This window comes from Hyperolius riggenbachi, chromosome 1 (genome assembly GCF_040937935.1).
Source record: "Hyperolius riggenbachi isolate aHypRig1 chromosome 1, aHypRig1.pri, whole genome shotgun sequence".
Classification (NCBI taxonomy): Eukaryota; Metazoa; Chordata; class Amphibia; order Anura; family Hyperoliidae; genus Hyperolius; species Hyperolius riggenbachi.
In genome coordinates, this window is record NC_090646.1 from 571707055 (window position 1) to 571724403 (window position 17349).

A 17349-nucleotide genomic window follows, 5' to 3' on the forward strand; every position below is an offset into this window, starting at 1 on the left:
GACTAGACAACATTGCTATGGCTTCCATCACTCACATACTTCAGCATGAGACATGCATATCTCCATAAATCACACAACTCCAGTCATTATTTAGGTTTGCTCCAGTATCTGCTTAACAAAATACATCACTATTTACACTTTCATATGTCAATGTATGTAATGATTCCCTGTACTGATAATCCGGGTGGTTCAGATATATGTAGAAGTGTGTATTTATAGAGCCGGGAGTGTGTGATTTACAGTGCATCATGAATCTTTGATACAACGTGTTCTATAGTTGGTGTATAACTGTACTTGTTTGGGTGTGTTGCGTGACCTGCCATTGATGGGGGCATTTTACTTATTTTTTATTTAAATGGCTGCATGTAAATACCCATCATCATCCCCGGGATAATGGATAGGAAGTGTAAATACGTGTTCTCAAATGTGACTGTTGAATAGAAGAGTGGGGGGTGATGGGAGATGTCTTTGCTGTATTCTATAGAGCTAAGCTGTGTGTTGGAGATATACAGTAAATGACACCTTCTTACTATGCATGTAGCTCATGTTTATGCAACCTGTGAAAGGGGGTGGGGGGATCAGGGGAATGGAATTCAGCTATCTTCTCTCTTGATATTTGCTACACACACTTAATCAAGACAATACCTTTGGAATTTTATTAATATATATTTTCCCCAAAAACAAAGACCACCAGCAATGCCCCCATCCAAGGACATTCCATTATGATAAAAAAAAAGGAGAGAGATAAAGATAATACAATATCTCCCAACACTGTATTTAAGCAGATTCTGCTGGTGATGAAAACATTATGCTCCCAGCCAATCACAAGCTAGCATGACAGTGCCATCCAAAGCAAGAGCCTGATGTTTAAAATAACCCTCGTGAATAATTCATGACACGCTGATGTTTATGCAAATGGCGAGGAATGTATCCACCTGACCACTGAAAACAAGCCAAGGAAAAAATATAAAGAAAGAGGTGTTTGCTCACTGTGCAGAGAATAGAATTATCGCCATTAATAATCCTTTACTTTATAATAATAGCAAATCATACCTGGTTTACGTTGTCAGCATCAGGTTCTTCTAGGGAGAATAGGCGACGCGGCGCCGGAATCGCAGCTCTATCAGCGCGCTGATTAAAGACATTTAGTACAAAGGCTGTCGCTGAATATTCATATTACAATGCTGCTTATGCAAATGAAAACTAAAATTAACCCGTGAGGATTCGTGGAAATCCCAGCACAGCGGGGAGGACGGCAATTTATTTCACAAAAGCAACGCACATAGAATCTAGTGGTCGATTTACAAAGTAACAAGGGCTTTGTATATGTTAATGTAAATCTTATTTATTCCATTACAAAGAAAGCAATATATACGGTAGTTTTGTTTTTATATATGATCCCTCCAAAAGCCAACATACCAGTATTTCTTTGTACAGTACATAGATAGATAGATAGATAGATAGATAGATAGATAGATAGATAGATAGATAGTCTTTAGAAATTATTCAGGCCCCCATTCATTTAGTCATTCTTTTTTTCTCTTGTTAAAGCAAACTTAATACAAAAAAAACTTTTGATATTATGAATTGTATGTGTAGTGTGGATAATGAATAGAACATTAGTAGCAAAAAAAAAGTCTCATTTATTTATTTTAAGTTATTTAGCTTTTTTGTTTTATAACATTGCATCATACTGTCACAGTTGCACACTCTGGCTCATAAGCTATTCAATTTTTCTCCTGAGTTTTCTCCTAGGTGATATTTTCATACCGTGTCATAAAATGTTTTTTAAACCACCAGCAAGCAAGAAAATACTCGAAAACGCGGCTTCTGCACCATTTTCTGAGCGTTTGTGATTCAATAGAAAGTATAGGGAAATTGCAAAGTGCTTGAAAAAGCGCTTTGAACTGCGATTTCCCGAGTGCTTTAATAAATAAATACATTGTATTTATTTATTTCCGGGTCAAAAAAAATCACTTCCTGACTAACGTCAGGAAGTGAAACAAACATTGCTCCACAAAAGCGCTTATAAAAGTGAAAAACGCTCAGAAAGCGATTGTAAAAGCGCTTTAAAAAAAAACCTATAAACCCTTCAGCGCTTGCGATAGGGCTGGTGATTTATAATGTGAACAAGGCCTAAAATCTTATCTCAAGCTGTCCCTCGCTGTTTCTTGGCCATCTAAGTGCTTCAGAATGCAAGACTGTATTTGACCCAGTGGGTCGAATAGCTCAGAGAAGCTCTTTTGCATAGATAACTGATTTTTTTTTTATTCTTCTGGTAATGGAAAACAACATGAGACTTTTTTCTTTGCTACTAATGTTCTACTGTATGTCTTAGCTGTACTACACATACAATTTATTATCTCATAAGTTTATTTTCAGGTTTGCTTTAATCTATACACTCAATAATTTAATCTATAGACTCAATAATGAAAGTAAACACAGCATTTTAGACCACTTTACAGTAAAAAATAAATAACTGAAATATGGGTATTTATCGGTATGGACATTTAGACCCTTTATTTAGAACTTAGCTGAAGCACCTGTGGCAGCAATTATAGCCTCAAGTATTTTTAGGTATGATGCAACAAAATTACACACCTGGATTAGGGGATTTTCTGCTATTCTTGTTTGCAAATCCTCTCAAAGATCTCATCAGATTGTGTGGGAACTGATGGTGGATCTTAGATCAAAAGGATCTAATAACTTAGTCACCCCAGAATCCACCTCAAAACCTTTGGAGACAGAGGCTTCTGTCATGCTGCCCCTATACTTTGCAACTCTCTGCCAAGCCCAATTAGGACATCTCCATCCCTGGAAGCATTTATTTATTTATTGTATTTATAAAGCGCCAGCATATTACGCAGCGCTGGCTGGACATTAGTTTAGATTACAGACAATATTTAGGGGTGACATACAGCAAAATGACAATACCTGAATACAAAAAAGACCAGATCATGCAGCACAGTATGAGTACATGCTTAGTCACTGGAGGGGAGCATGGAGATTAGGCAAGTTAGGTTCACTCAGATGCATAGCACGGGTTCACAGTAATGGAGGTGCATGATCAGGTACGACACAAAAGGAGGAGGACCCTGCCCAAAGGCGTACAATCTAGAGGGAGAGGTAGGGACACGAGAGGTAGGGGACCAGAGTTCAGCTGTGGGTTTAGAGCAATTGTGAGGGGTAGTAGGCCAGAGTGAAAAGGTGAGTTTTGAGGGCCTTCTTGAAGATGTTGAAGGAGGGGGCTGCCCTAATGGGTGGAGGTAGGGAGTTCCATAGTGTTGGAGCAGCTCTTGAGAAGTCCTGGAGGCGTGCATGGGACTGGGTGATGCAGGGGGCGGTTAGGCAAAGTTCATTGGAAGAGTGGAGTGAGCGGCTAGGTGTGTACCTCTGAGTAAGATCAGAAATGTAGGTTGGACAGGTTTTGTGGACAGATTTGTAGGTCAGACACAGTATCTTGAAACTGATTCTGGACTGGATAAGAAGCCAGTGGAGGGATTCAAGGAGGGGATCTGCCGTGGTGGAGCGATGGGAGCAGTGGATAATTCTGGCTGCCGCATTCATGATGGACTGCAGTGGGGCAGTTCGGGTCATAGGGAGATCAGACAGAAGGGCATTGCAGTAGTCAAGGCGGGAAATTATGAGGGCATGGATGGGGAGTTTGGTGGTGGCAGAGGTCAGGAAAGGGTGAATCTTACAGATGTTACGAAGGTGGAAGTTGCAGGACTTTGTGAGATTTTGGATGTGGGGAGTGAAGGAGAGTGCGGAGTCTAGGGTGACACCCAGACAGCGGGCTTGAGAGTAGGGCGAATGGTAGTGTGGTTAACAATGACATGCACATCTGGGAGGTTCATGGATGGCCGGGGTGAGAAGATCATAAATTCTGTTTTGTCTAGATTTAGTTTCAGGAACCTAGCGGACATCAAGGAGGAGATGGCTGATAGGCAGGAGGAGATCTTGTCCATGGTAGTGGTGGATATGTCAGGGGTGTGGAGGTAGATCTGGGTGTCATCTGCATACAGATGATAGTTAAAACCCATAAAGGAGATAACCTTGCCAATGGAGGATGTGTATAGGGTGAACAGTAGGGGGCCAAAGACCAAGCCTTGGGGGACTCCCACCGAGAGGTGGTTGGGGGTGGATGAGGACTCATTGAAGGCGGTCGTGAAGGAGCGGTTGGAGAGGTAGGATGAAAGCCAGGTCAGGACGAGATCGTGAATGCCCATGGACTGGAGGAGTAGGGGATGATCTACTGTGTCAAAAGCTGCTGAAAGGTCCAAACTGAAAACCCACTTGTTTAGTCTGACTATTTCCTTTGTACCACAGTCCAGCCTGCAACCCTGTATTGATCTGAGATATATGCTGTGAGAAAAGCGATTTACAAATCTTATTGTATTTTTTGTTGTGGATCAAGTTAGGGCTAAGGCTGTGCTACACTAAGACATTCACAGATTTGTCCTAAATTACTACTATGTTATCTTTTCTGTGCTCTATGGGTCGTCATGTTATTATTGTTATTACTGTATATGCAATTTATTTAGTACCATCATCTTGTATATGCAATTTATTTAGTACCATCATCTTCCATGGCGCTGTACAATGGAGGAAACAGGGGTACATAATAACAGTCATTGGTACACATGACAATGCAGACATTGGTGCCTAATATAGATAGTTGACAATATAAGTTACAGCGAAAATTGTATGGCGATTAACAAAACATACAACATTTTACAAGACACAAAAGGGAGAAAACCCTTGCAAGCTAACAATCTAAAGGAATATGGAGGAAACGAGGTGGGGAACTACAGAAAGTTTACATACAGGTTTTCTGTGTCTGTGAGCACTATTCAATGAAAAGTACAGCTTGTCCAGAGGCTGAAAATCGAATCTCCTGGGTTAAATTGTCTGCTAGTCTGAAAAGGTGCATTTTAAGGGTGTGATTGAGGTCGGTTTCACACTAGCTTTTGCCGCTTTGCACCGGGAACCTAACTCATATGACCCTGCGGCAGAGTGCGCTGACAGGGACATATGCATAGCGCTGCCTCCCGCTCAGTGACGTACTCCCTGCAGAGCAGGAAGTACCTCACTGGGATTCCCAGGAACTCTGTTCCGTCGTTTACACTTACTGCGTCGCCCATAGACTTCCATTACCCCAAGCATGGTGTGTTAAGTGCGGTGCTTGTAGTAACACGCTGCTGCCCTTGTGTCAGCTTGATACTTCCGGCCCCATAGACTTTTATTGCTTTTGGGGTAAAATAGGGTATCGCAACACAGGTTTAACCTGCAAGTGTAAAAGGGGCCTCAAGGTTGAGAGGTTTGGGGAGTGACGGATGTGTTTCGGAATTTAATTCCAGAGGAGGTGAGAGGCTATGAGAAGTCATGTATAGGTGAGTGGGAGTAGGTGATTCTAGAGGGGGATAGCAGAAGATCATGCAGTTGGGATGGTATTTGATGACTTGTGAAGAGGTGCAAGGGAGAGAAAGATCATGAAGAGCTTAGAGTTCAAAGTTTGGAGTGAATCCTCTGATAATTGGAAACCAATGAAGGGCAGCAGATGAAAAGCGGGAAGAGAGGTGGATGAGTCAAGTTAAAGAGAAACTCCGACCAAGAATTGAACTTTATCCCAATCAGTAGCTGATACCCACTTTTACATGAAAAATATAATGATTTTCACAAACAGACCATCAGGGGGCGCTGTATGACTGATTTTGTGCTGAAACCCCTCCCACAAGAGGCTCTGGTACCGTAAGGTACTCTGGGCAAACTGCCACAATGTAACAATGACACACACAGGAAATGGCTGTTTATAGCTGTCTGTTAAAGCCAGAACAGCTACATAATCTGCCCACAGTAACAATGTCACCATGTAATACATGTCAGAATGTGAATCTGGGAGAGGAAAGATTTTACAATGAGCAAACTCTGACTAAATCATGTATACATAATTATTGTAAAAATTAAGCACCTTTTTATATTAAATTATTTTCACTGGAGTTCCTCTTTAAGTGTAGACTGGAGAGGTGTAACTCTGTTAGTAGGTAGTCCACTGACTACCTACTAACAGCCCTTTATGAGGTCCTGTGCACTATTGAGCAGGTTTTCTTTGAGTACATCTCTGTACTCTGCTCTAGTCAGCTTTTTTTCAATCCTGACCAGATCTCTAGTCCCTGGTGATGAGAAACACATCCACACCATGATGCTGCCAGCACTATGTGTGATGCGGTTACCTATAAACAGATCACACACTTTTCTGTCAGGCAGAGCTTCCAGAGGCACATAAAAGGTTAGGGCCTAAGCCCACTGACGCAGTTGTGTCCGCTTTTCAGTTAAACATCAATGTTAGAGATGCTGAAAAGCGGGCAGAAGGAAATACAACTGCATCAGTGGGCTCAGGCCCTTATGATGCAGCACTGTATTAATACGACTGTGAATACCAGCCCAGAGACTGAGCACTCTTAAAGTGGGATCAAACATCATTCTGTCTGTCATCATTTGTCCTACTATCAAGACATCGAACTGCTGTCCTGTCCACTTTCCTTGGAATTAATCAGAGTCCTTGACCAAGCCGGACATTCCTACATTTAATACCAAACGTAGTTCATGTGTATTGAGAGCATATGCAGTGTCACTTTATAATTTTACAATTTATATACAGTACAGACCAAAAGTTTGAACACACCTTCTCATTCAAAGAGTTTTCTTTATTTTCATGACTATGAACATTGTAGCTTCACACTGAAGGCATCCAAACTATGGGCTTGATTCACAAAGCAGTGCTAACAGTTAGCACGCTGGTGAAAAGCCCTTTATCACGCCTAAACTCAGTTTAGGCGTGATAAGTTTAGGTGTGATAAGTTTAGGCGTGATAAGTTTAGGCGTGATAACTATAGCACCAACTGGGTTAGCACCGCAGTGCACAGCTGATCAAAAGTTTTGCGCTAGCAAAGACGGGTGTACTCCGCATAGAGTTTAATGGCGCTGCTTTGCGTGCAGGACTCTGCGCGCGATCTAAACTTATCTAAACTTATTATGCCTACACTTATCACGCCTAAACTTATCATGCCTAAACTTATCACGCCTAAACTGGCTTTTCACCAATGTGGTGCAATGGTTATCACGCCTAAAGTCTTTTAGGTGTGCAAACTGGGTTAGCACCACTTTGTGAATCGAGCCCAATAAATTAACACATGTGGAAGTATAGTACATAACCAAAAAGTGTGAAACAACTGAAAATATATATAAAAAAAATTAAAAACAATGGTGCACAAGCCAGCCTGGGGCCCTGGGAACTCTCACTGCCCGGGGCCCCAGAACCAGCATGCAACACCATATGTGAGCGCAGCCAAGCCCTGGAGCTGCCACCTCCAGGAGCCTGTGCCCAACTGCTCTGAAACTTACCAAACACACAAAGGGAAATACTCACTTCCCAAACAGTTCTCTACTGCTTATATAAAGCCTGCTGGCTGCTTATAAGCCAATAAGAAGTGCACACACACGTTACACCTAGTCTGCAGTAATCAATTAAGCAGAGGCTGAGCAAATTCAGCCAGTCGTTGGAGAGGGTTTCAATTGCATATAGACAATGGCTATATGGCCAGCAGGGGGCACCAGCGTGCAGGATATTCCCTCTCATCTGCCCCCCTCCTAACTAAACTGCATGTGAATCTACAATAAAATTAAAAACAATGGTGCACAAGCCAGCCTGGGGCCCCAGGAACTCTCACTGCCCGGGGCCCCAGAACCAGCATGCAACACCATATGTGAGCACAGCCAAGCCCTGGAGCTGCCACCTCCAGGAGCCTGTCCCCAACTGCTCTGAAACTTACCAAACACACAAAGGGAAATACTCACTTCCCAAACAGTTCTCTGCTGCTTATATAAAGCCTGCAGGCTGCTTATAAGCCAATAAGAAGTGCACACACACGTTACACCTAGTCTGCAGTAATCAATTAAGCAGAGGCTGAGCAAATTCAGCCAGTCGTTGGAGAGGGTTTCAGTTGCATATAGACAATGGCTATATGGCCAGGAGGGGGCACCAGCGTGCAGGATATTCCCTCTCATCTGCCCCCCTCCTAACTAAACTGCATGGGAATCTACAATAAAATTAAAATCTACAATAAAATTAAAAACAATGGTGCACAAGCCAGCCTGGGGACAGGCTCCTGGAGGTGGCAGCTCCAGGGCTTGGCTGCGCTCACATATGGTGTTGCATGCTGGTTCTGGGGCCCCGGGCAGTGAGGGTTCCCGGGGCCCCAGGCTGGCTTGTGCACCATTGCTTTTAATTTTATTGTAGATTCCCATGCAGTTTAGTTAGGAGGGGGGCAGATGAGAGGGAATATCCTGCACGCTGGTGCCCAATGCTGGCCATATAGCCATAGAGCTTGATTCAGAAAAGGGTGCTAAGTGTTAGCACGCCAGTGAAAAGCCACTTTGCATGTGCTAACATGCTTTGCACATGCTAAGTAGTTAGCACATGCAAACTACTTAGCACCGTAGTTAGCACATGTAAACTACTTAGCACCGCAGTTAGCACATGTAAACTACTTAGCACCGTAGTTAGCACATGTAAACTACTTAGCACCCTCTTTTTAAAAAAAAAAAATCAGTGTTTATTCAACAAAGAAAAGGAACATATGACAGAATATGCAGTGTAGCAGTGCGCCTTCTAACTTTTCCAACAGTAGCTTCAGCATCAATTATCACTGTGGAAGATGAGAGGTATTGTTAACAATAATATAATGATCGTCACATAATATATAGAGCTCAGATTGAATTTAAATTTCCAAATATTCTGTCTTTTACAAGATCATAATTAGCAAGACCAGGGGTATCTAACCATGGAGCTTAGCACCCTAGTTAGCACGGTGCTAAGTAGTAGTTTGCATGTCCTAACTTCGGTGCTAAGTAGTTTGCATGTGCTAACTACGGTGCTAAGTTTGCATGTGCTAACTACGGTGCTAAGTAGTTCGTATGTGCTAACTACTTAGCACCCTAGTTAGCACGCCCAAAGCCTTTAGGCGTGCTAACTGGGTTAGCACCGTTTACTGAATCGAGCCCATTGTCTATATGCAACTGAAACCCTCTCCAACGACTGGCTTAATTTGCTCAGCCTCTGCTTAATTGATTACTGCAGACTAGGTGTAACATGTGTGTGCACTTTTTATTGGCTTATAAGCAGCCTGCAGGCTTTATATAAGCAGCAGAGAACTTTTTGGGAAGTGAGTATTTCCCTTTGTGTGTTTGGTAAACAACTGAAAATATGTCATATTCTAGGTTCTTCAAAGTAGCCAGATTCTAGGTTCTTCAAAGTAGCGAGATAGTTTGGGGTGAGCTGGACTTCAGAGTGAAGGCAAAAGAGCCAACACGTGCTAAGCATCTCTGGGAACTCCTTCAAGACTGTTGGAAGACCATTTCAGGTGACTACCTCTTGAAGCTCATCAAGAGAATGCCAAGAGTGTGCAAAGCAGTAATCAAAGCAAAAGGTGGCTACTTTGAAGAACCTAGAATATGACATATTTTCAGTTGCTTCACACTTTTTGGTTATGTACTATACTTCCACATGTGTTAATTCATAGTTTGGATGCCTTCAGTGTGAATCTACAATGTTCATAGTCATGAAATTAAAGAAAACTCTTTGAATGAGAAGGTGTGTCCAAACTTTTGGTCTGTACTGTATATTGTATAACTTGAGTCCATTTTGGTGGCAAAAATGTCAGTTGATGATACAAAATGCTTTTAGAGATGCAAGTTACAAAGAGATGTTTGAGATGTTTGTGCTTTAGCACATGACCATGACTAGCAAATCAGAGACTTATATATCTATCACCTGACCAAACTGATCACATGCTTCTCCATTAATTCTCCTAGACATGACCTTCACCAAAGAAACTACATCAAAAAAGAGCTATGTGAACTAAATAAAACATAAATCCCAATACAAATCAGCAGGCTTTATAAAATTTGCACCTGATGGGATGAGGCATGTCATGGGCTGCCAGTAGCTCTGACCCTGCCCAGCAATTTGAGAAAATGGAGCAGCATAAGGGTCACCTAACCATTGGGGTTGAGGCTAAAAATACATATTTAAATGTACATTTAAATGATGGCACTATCATTAAAATTATTTATTTAAAAGTGTGTGTATTTGTATGTGTGTGTGCATGTGTGTGTGTGTGGGTATGTGTGTGTATTTGTGTGTGGGTGGAGGGGGCAGAGGGGATTTCTTGAGATGAAGACTCTAGAATACCACTTTGAGTTTGATTTGTGCTCAGACATAATGAAATTTAAACGTGTTTACCCAAATTCTCCTACATTTAAAGCGTAAAAATATATATACAAATTTCATTCATTTAGGTGATGTAGCTTTCATGGGAAATATACAATATAATAAAAGAATAATATCAGACAGGAAAAATGTGTAGCTACCCATCAACAATAGAAAAAGCTTTCAATACCGCAATCAGAGCTTTTCAATGTCAGTTCGGAGGGGAACAGTATTGCAAGGCAGTTAAATAATAAAAAGCTACATATTTAATTCAACAGACCAAGGACAGGTTAGGACAACTGATCATTGTGACACCAAACTCTAACAACACAAGGAAAGCTGCAGATTTATTTGATTGAAATGGCACAAATACTCATGCCATTGAAAACTTTCAGGATAGAAAAGAAATGACAAAATGAGTTCAGCTTCAAGGTAACCGGCAAAGCAGGCAATAGGTGTCACTCCTCTGTCTAGGAAACTAACTCAGTCAAGTGAATTCCTCTGCTTACACGGAGAATGCAGACAAAGCAAACATTCACTAATAAATCATTTTATTTTTTTAAACTTAGTTATTTATGCGTTTTGTTGTTATATGGACATGTTTTAATGAATGTGAAATATCATTAGTAGACCATGGACTGCTATCATGCCAAAGTTTTGTTAATCACACAAATGCTTCCTTGTATATTTAGGACAGCGGCAACTATTATAGATAGTGGCCTCATTTTATGTATATGTTACGGCCAGAACCCGAAGTTTGGCCACTTCTAGTTCTGGCCGGCCACTTCGGGTTCTGGCCGGCCAATGCGCGAAGTGGCCGCTGCGCTGCGGCCAATGTTAGAAATGGATTGATTCCTCTCAGGTTAATGTATCTTCTGACCGCAGCGCAGCGGCCAAACGTATCACAACTTAGTGAATTTATTGCAATTCAGCCGGCGGCAATGTAACAATTCAAGCCGCCGGCTTTTTCTCTGCGCCTCTCTCTCTCCTTCCCCCCCCCCCCCCCCCCCCTCTCGCTCCTCTTCTATGGGCAGCCGGCGGGGACACGAGTGGCAGCCGGAGTCGTTCGTCGCGGCAGGGGAATCCTGCCGTTCTTGCAGAGCGGGTGCTGGCAGAAGCAATGTCTGCAGCCTCCCCGCTCTGCTGCCCTGGCGCCACGAACGACTCTCGGGGACACGAATGTCCCCGCCGGCTGCCCATAGAAGAGGAGCGAGGGGGGGGGGGGGGGGGGGGAAGGAGAGAGAGGCGCAGAGAAAAAGCCGGCGGCTTGAATTGTTACATTGCCGCCGGCTGAATTGCAATAAATTCACTAAAGTTGTGATACGTTTGGCCGCTGCGCTGCGGCCAGAAGATACATTAACCTGAGAGGAATCAATCCATTTCTAACATTGGCCGCAGCGCAGCGGCCACTTCGCGCATTGGCCGGCCAGAACCCGAAGTGGCCGGCCAGAACTAGAAGTGGCCAAACTTCGGGTTCTGGCCGTAACATATACAAGTAAAAAAGGCACCTGGGTAATTTGGGCACTGGAGCGTGTAAAAGTATTGCTGAAAGTTAGAATATCGGTAATGTTACCAATATTGTACTGTTGGCTTCCCTCATCTATACCTCACACTAACACCAACACCCCAACCTAAGCCTAAGGGCCCGTTTCCACTAGAGCAAATCTGCATGTGTTTCCTGCATGCAGATTCACATAGACAATACAAGTGGATGGGACTGTTTCCACTTGTCAGGATTTCTGAGCGTTTTTCTGTGCAGAAAAAATCTGCACGGCAGAGCCATCAGAATTTGCATACCGCTATACGATTCGCATACAGTGGGCCTGATTCACAAAGCGGTGCTAACAGTTAGCTCTGTTTAGGCATGATAAGTTTAGGTGTGATAAGTTTAGGCATGATAAGTTTAGGTGTGATAAGTTTAGGTGTGATAAGTTTAGGCATGATAAGTTTAGGTGTGATAAGTTTAGGTGTGATAAGTTTAGGCATGATACGTTTTTAGACGTGATAAGTTTAAGCACCAACTGGGTTAGCACCGCAGTGCACAGCTGATCAAAAGTTTTGCGCTAGCAAAGTCTGGGTCACTTTGCATAGAGTTTAATGGCGCTGCTTTGCGTGCGGGACTTTGCGCGCGATCTAAACTTATCTAAACTTATCATGCCTAAACGTATCATGCCAAAACTGAGTTTAGGCATGATAAAATGGTTATCACACCTAGGGCCTGATTCACAAAGCGGTGCTAACAGTTAGCACGCTGGTGAAAAGCCCTTTATCATGCCTAAACTCAGTTTAGGCATGATAAGTTTAGGTGTGATAAGTTTAGGTGTGATAAGTTTAGGCATGATAAGTTTAGGTGTGATAAGTTTAGGCATGATAAGTTTAAGCGGCAACTGCGTTAGCACCGCAGTGCACAGCTGATCAAAAGCTTTACGCTAGCAAAGACTGGTGCACTTTGTATAAAGTTTAATGGCGCTGCTTTGCGTGCGGGACTTTGCAAGAGATCTAAACTTATCTAAACTTATCATGCCTAAACTTATCACACCTAAACTTATCACGCCTAAACTTATCACGCCTAAACTGGCTTTTCACCAGCGTGGTGCAATGGTTATCATGCCTAAAGTCTTTTAGGCGTGCTAACTGGGTTAGCACCGCTTTGTGAATCGAGCCCCTAAAGTCTTTAACTGGGTTATCACCGCTTTGTGAATCGAGCCCAATGTATTTAATAGGAAATTCCCATGAGGTTTTGGTATGCAAATTTTCATGCAAATTCACATATGATTTCGCACAGAAACAATGGAAAAGCACACAGGCACTGCTATGGATAAATTTGCATACATATTCATCCATGCGAAATTGCATGCGAATTCGCATGAAAATTCGCATACAACCGCATTCGAAATTCGAATCCGCATGCAAATTTTTTCCGTGGCGATTCCCATCGCACAAGTGGAAACGGGCCCTAACCCCTCTTCCTATACCTAACATTAGCCCTCCTACCTATGCCTAACACTAACCTCCTGCCTAACTACATCTAACACTAATCCCCTACCTATGGCTAACACTGACCTCCTCCCTAACTACACCTAACACCATCCCCCCACCTACGTCTGACACTAACCTCCTCCCTAGCTACACCTAACACTGACCCCCCACCTACATCTAACACTAACCCCCCACCTACGTCAAACACTAATCTCCTCCCTAGCTACACCTAACACTAACCTCCTCCCTAAGTACACCTAACGCTAACCCCCCACCTACTTCCAACACTAATTTCCTCCCTAGCTACACCTAACACTAATCTCCTCCCTAGCTACACCTAACACTAACCTCCTCCCTAAGTACACCTAACGCTAACCCCCCCAATTACTTCTAACACTAATCTCCTCCCTAGCTACACTTAACACTAACCTCCTCGTACACCTAACGCTAACCCCCCTACTTACACTGAACAATAACCTTTAATCAGGAGAAGGAGATATAGGGCCTGATTCACAAAGCGGTGCTAACAGTTAGCACCCTGGTTAAAAGCCCTTTATCACACCTAAACTCAGTTTAGGCATGATAAGTTTAGGTGTGATAAGTTTAGGTGTGATAAGTTTAGGCGTGATAAGTTTAGGCATGATAAGTTTAAGCACCAACTGCGTTAGTGCCGCAGTGCACAGCTGATCAAAAGTTTTGCGCTGGCAAAGTCTGGTGCACTTCGCATAGAGTTTAATGACGCTGCTTTGCGTGCGGGACTTTGCGCGCTATCTTCACTTATCTAAACTTATCACGCCTAAACTTATCACACCTAAACTTATCACACCTAAACTTATCACGCCTAAACTGGCTTTTCACCAGCGTGGTGCAATGGTCATCACGCCTAAAGTCTCTAACTGGGTTATCACCGCTTTGTGAATCGAGCCCATTGTATTGGCCTCATCACGTTTTGGGTTTGTTGGAGGATAGAATGGCAGAGGCCTACTAAAAGCTGGACCCAAGAAAAAAGTGGAACTATGGGGGCTATCAAGCAGGAAGAGCTCGATTATTATGCTATAACTCCAGATGGCCCCTGAAGCCAACTTTGAAGCAATCTCTGCAATACAGAAAACGCTTAAAGATTTACCCTTAAGATCTCACAGGCATGCCAACACTTGCTGGAAGGAGAAAAAGCTCTTAATGCAGAGTACTGAGGGTCAAACTGCTACAGGACCATTCTACTGATGGTTGAATTTCTAAAACCTTCAGAGCATCTCTACAGCTACACTTTCTTTAAAAAGGGAGTACCAAAAATGTCCAAAAATTATTGACTTCAAAGTTTAATGCAAAAGCAAATTTTGGAAACAAAAATTTGCGATAAATTGCGGACGGTCATTATTCGCCGGTAACGTGTTTGGCCATCCCTACTGCAGAGTAGACCAGTCACGTAATTCTTAAATAATAGCTCTTTCCATTGTCCGTATTATTCAGTCAGACATAATCAGACCCAATATCCCTTGTTCTCATATGCTCAGTAAGCTCACCTGTCTCATACAATATTCCAGTCTTTGACACACACACACATATCCAACCATGTTTTGTATTTTATTTACATTGTAGTCAAAAGCAAAAACCATACGGTATTGAACCGAATGGTCGTTAAAATAAAACCCCCTTTAAGTATAAATGGAAAACACTTCATCATTTCAGCACTATTAAGAATACATTCTGCTTTATTGACTTTTCAGGTAGGCTGTCAAACAATACTCATTTTTTTCTCCTTTAAGCTGGAGAGCTTTTGTTTTTGTGTGTTCTACGTTGAGAAAACCTAATGGAGAACATTTACTTGGCTGTTTCTAACCAAACAGATGATAGGTCTCTACTAGTGCTGGCTGTTAGAGTGATGGATAGGCTACATTTACCGCATAATATCAGCCTTCTGAGTAAAGTGCAAGCATGTCTTTGGACTTTCTTATATGTTCCTCAACCTAATCTTAGCTGATTTTCTTATTGTATTCATCAATGACTAAAACTATATATGATATTTGCATAATGCAGTAGATTACATACTGGCTGTCTTTACTTTTTACCATTTATTAAGTAGTTTAATGTTATAACCACAACACACTTCAACTATCCTCAGATGTATGTGTAGTGTTGCTGAAGACTAAAGCCTTTTCTTAACCTCTTGAGGACCGTGGTGTTAAACCCCCCCAGGTGACCAGGCCATTTTTTTCTAATTGGGCCACTGCAGCTTTAAGGCCTAGCTGCAGGGCCGCACAACTCAGCACACAAGTGATCCCCCCCTTTTCTCCCCACCAACAGAGCTCTCTGTTGGTGGGGTCTGATTCCCCCCCATGATTTTTTGTGTGTGTCAATATTTATATCTTTATTTTACTAATAAATGTGCCTGTTTTTTTTAATACTTTCTTCCTGTCCCTCCCTCCCTCCCCCGCCAGCCAATCATAGCGACCGGTTGTCATAGGCTTCAGCCTGTGACAGCGGATCACTCCTGTGTCCCCCAGGAGGACAGCCGTGTCACACGGCTGTCCCCTGTACAGCGATGCCTTAGATCGCAGCGCTGTATTAAGTAAACAGACGGCGGATTCTAACAGTCTCCTAGCGACGATCACTGCTGGAAGACTGATGGCAGAGCGGAGCTCTGTCATCCATGCGGAAATGCGCTCGCATCAGCGCGCATGATCTCCTGCAAATCCTGCCTCTGGACTTGATGCCAATTGGCGTTAGACGGTCCTGGGGCTGCCGCCTTGATCACGCCCATTGGGGGTCCTTAGGAAGTTAAAGAAAAACCGTAATCAAGAATTGAACTTCACCCCAATCAGTAGCTGAAACCCCCTTTCCCATGAGAAATCTATTCCTTTTCTCAAAGAGATCATCAGGGGGCTCTGTATGGCTGATATTGTGGTGAAACCCCTCCCACAGTGTGATGTCAGCGCCTCACAGCTCTGAGGTCCTGACATCACACTGTGGGAGCCTTGTTGCATTGTGGGGAATAACAGCTGTTTCCAACTGCCAAAAAGCAAGCAGCATCTCCTTCCAGTGACATCACCTGCCAGCAGTAAAAATGTCACCATGTGATAAATGTGTGAATGTAAATAAGGGAGAGGAAATATTTTACAATGAGCAAGCACTGGCTAAATCATTTATACATAATTGTTGTAAAAATTAAGCACTTTTTTATTACATTATTTTCACTGGAGTTCATCTTTAAATGCTGTTGCCATGTTTACTACTTCAACCAGAAATAGAAACAATGTATTAAGGCCAACATCTGACCGTTAGGGCTGGTTCAGACGGACGTCTGTGGAGCGTTTGTAAACGCCGCGTTCAAACGCCCGCGTTTTTCTTTTCCAAGAACGCCAGCGTTTAACTGCTAAGCGTTTAAAGGCTTTTAATAGCTTTCATGGAGTAGCGTTTGCGAGCGTTGCATTTTCTGGGCTTTTGCTGGCTTTTACAGGAAGTGGGCGTTTTTTAAAGGGAAAGGGCTTGGTTATGTGTCTGCAGGAAGCGGAAATACCTTTGTACTTCCTGTACTCCGAGTACTGGTGACATAGTTTGCCCAGAGCTCTGGTTTGTATTTGGAATTGCGTTTTTCTTGCTGGAGATATGGATGAGATTCAAGCTTGCCTTGTTCAGCTGAAGCTTGTGGCTCTCAGGGCTCTTCTGTCGAGGCCTCCGACGGGTCACAGGGTGATTGCATTGAATTGTGGTTCTCCTTCCTGTTCCGGCCCCTCCTCCAGACGCCTTTGCAGACTTTTAACTGGCTTTCACTGGCTTTCGAACGCATTCAAACGCTACGCGGCCAGACGCAACCGCCTTCCAGAAGCTGCATGTTGCTTTCGAGACTAGACGCGACGCCGGGATCAACTGCCAGGCGTTTATGAAAGCTTGCAACAGCCAGTCATAAACGCTCCCATTCACTTGAATGAGACGGCGGGAGATCCCAAAAAAGTCGCGTTTTAAAGCCCGCGTTTAACGCCGCAAAACCGTCCGTCTGAACCAGCCCTTATGATCAATGCAATAAAACACAAACCGAGAAAAAAAGAAAGTGTTGTATCATCAGTCCTTTTCTCTTTGTTTTACCCTGGGGATAACATTGC

General features: G+C 43.0%; 1 long non-coding RNA gene across 1 annotated transcript in view; it reads right to left on the reverse strand.

Moving 5' to 3' along the window:
* Window positions 1-1134, reverse strand: part of LOC137557669 (uncharacterized) — a 204695-nt gene extending 203561 nt beyond the window's left edge. Inside the window, exon 1 of the long non-coding RNA XR_011029607.1 lies at window positions 1054-1134. This is a non-coding gene — a long non-coding RNA (uncharacterized lncRNA). The remainder of the gene's footprint in view (window positions 1-1053) is intronic.
* Between the last annotated feature and the right edge of the window lie 16215 nt (window positions 1135-17349).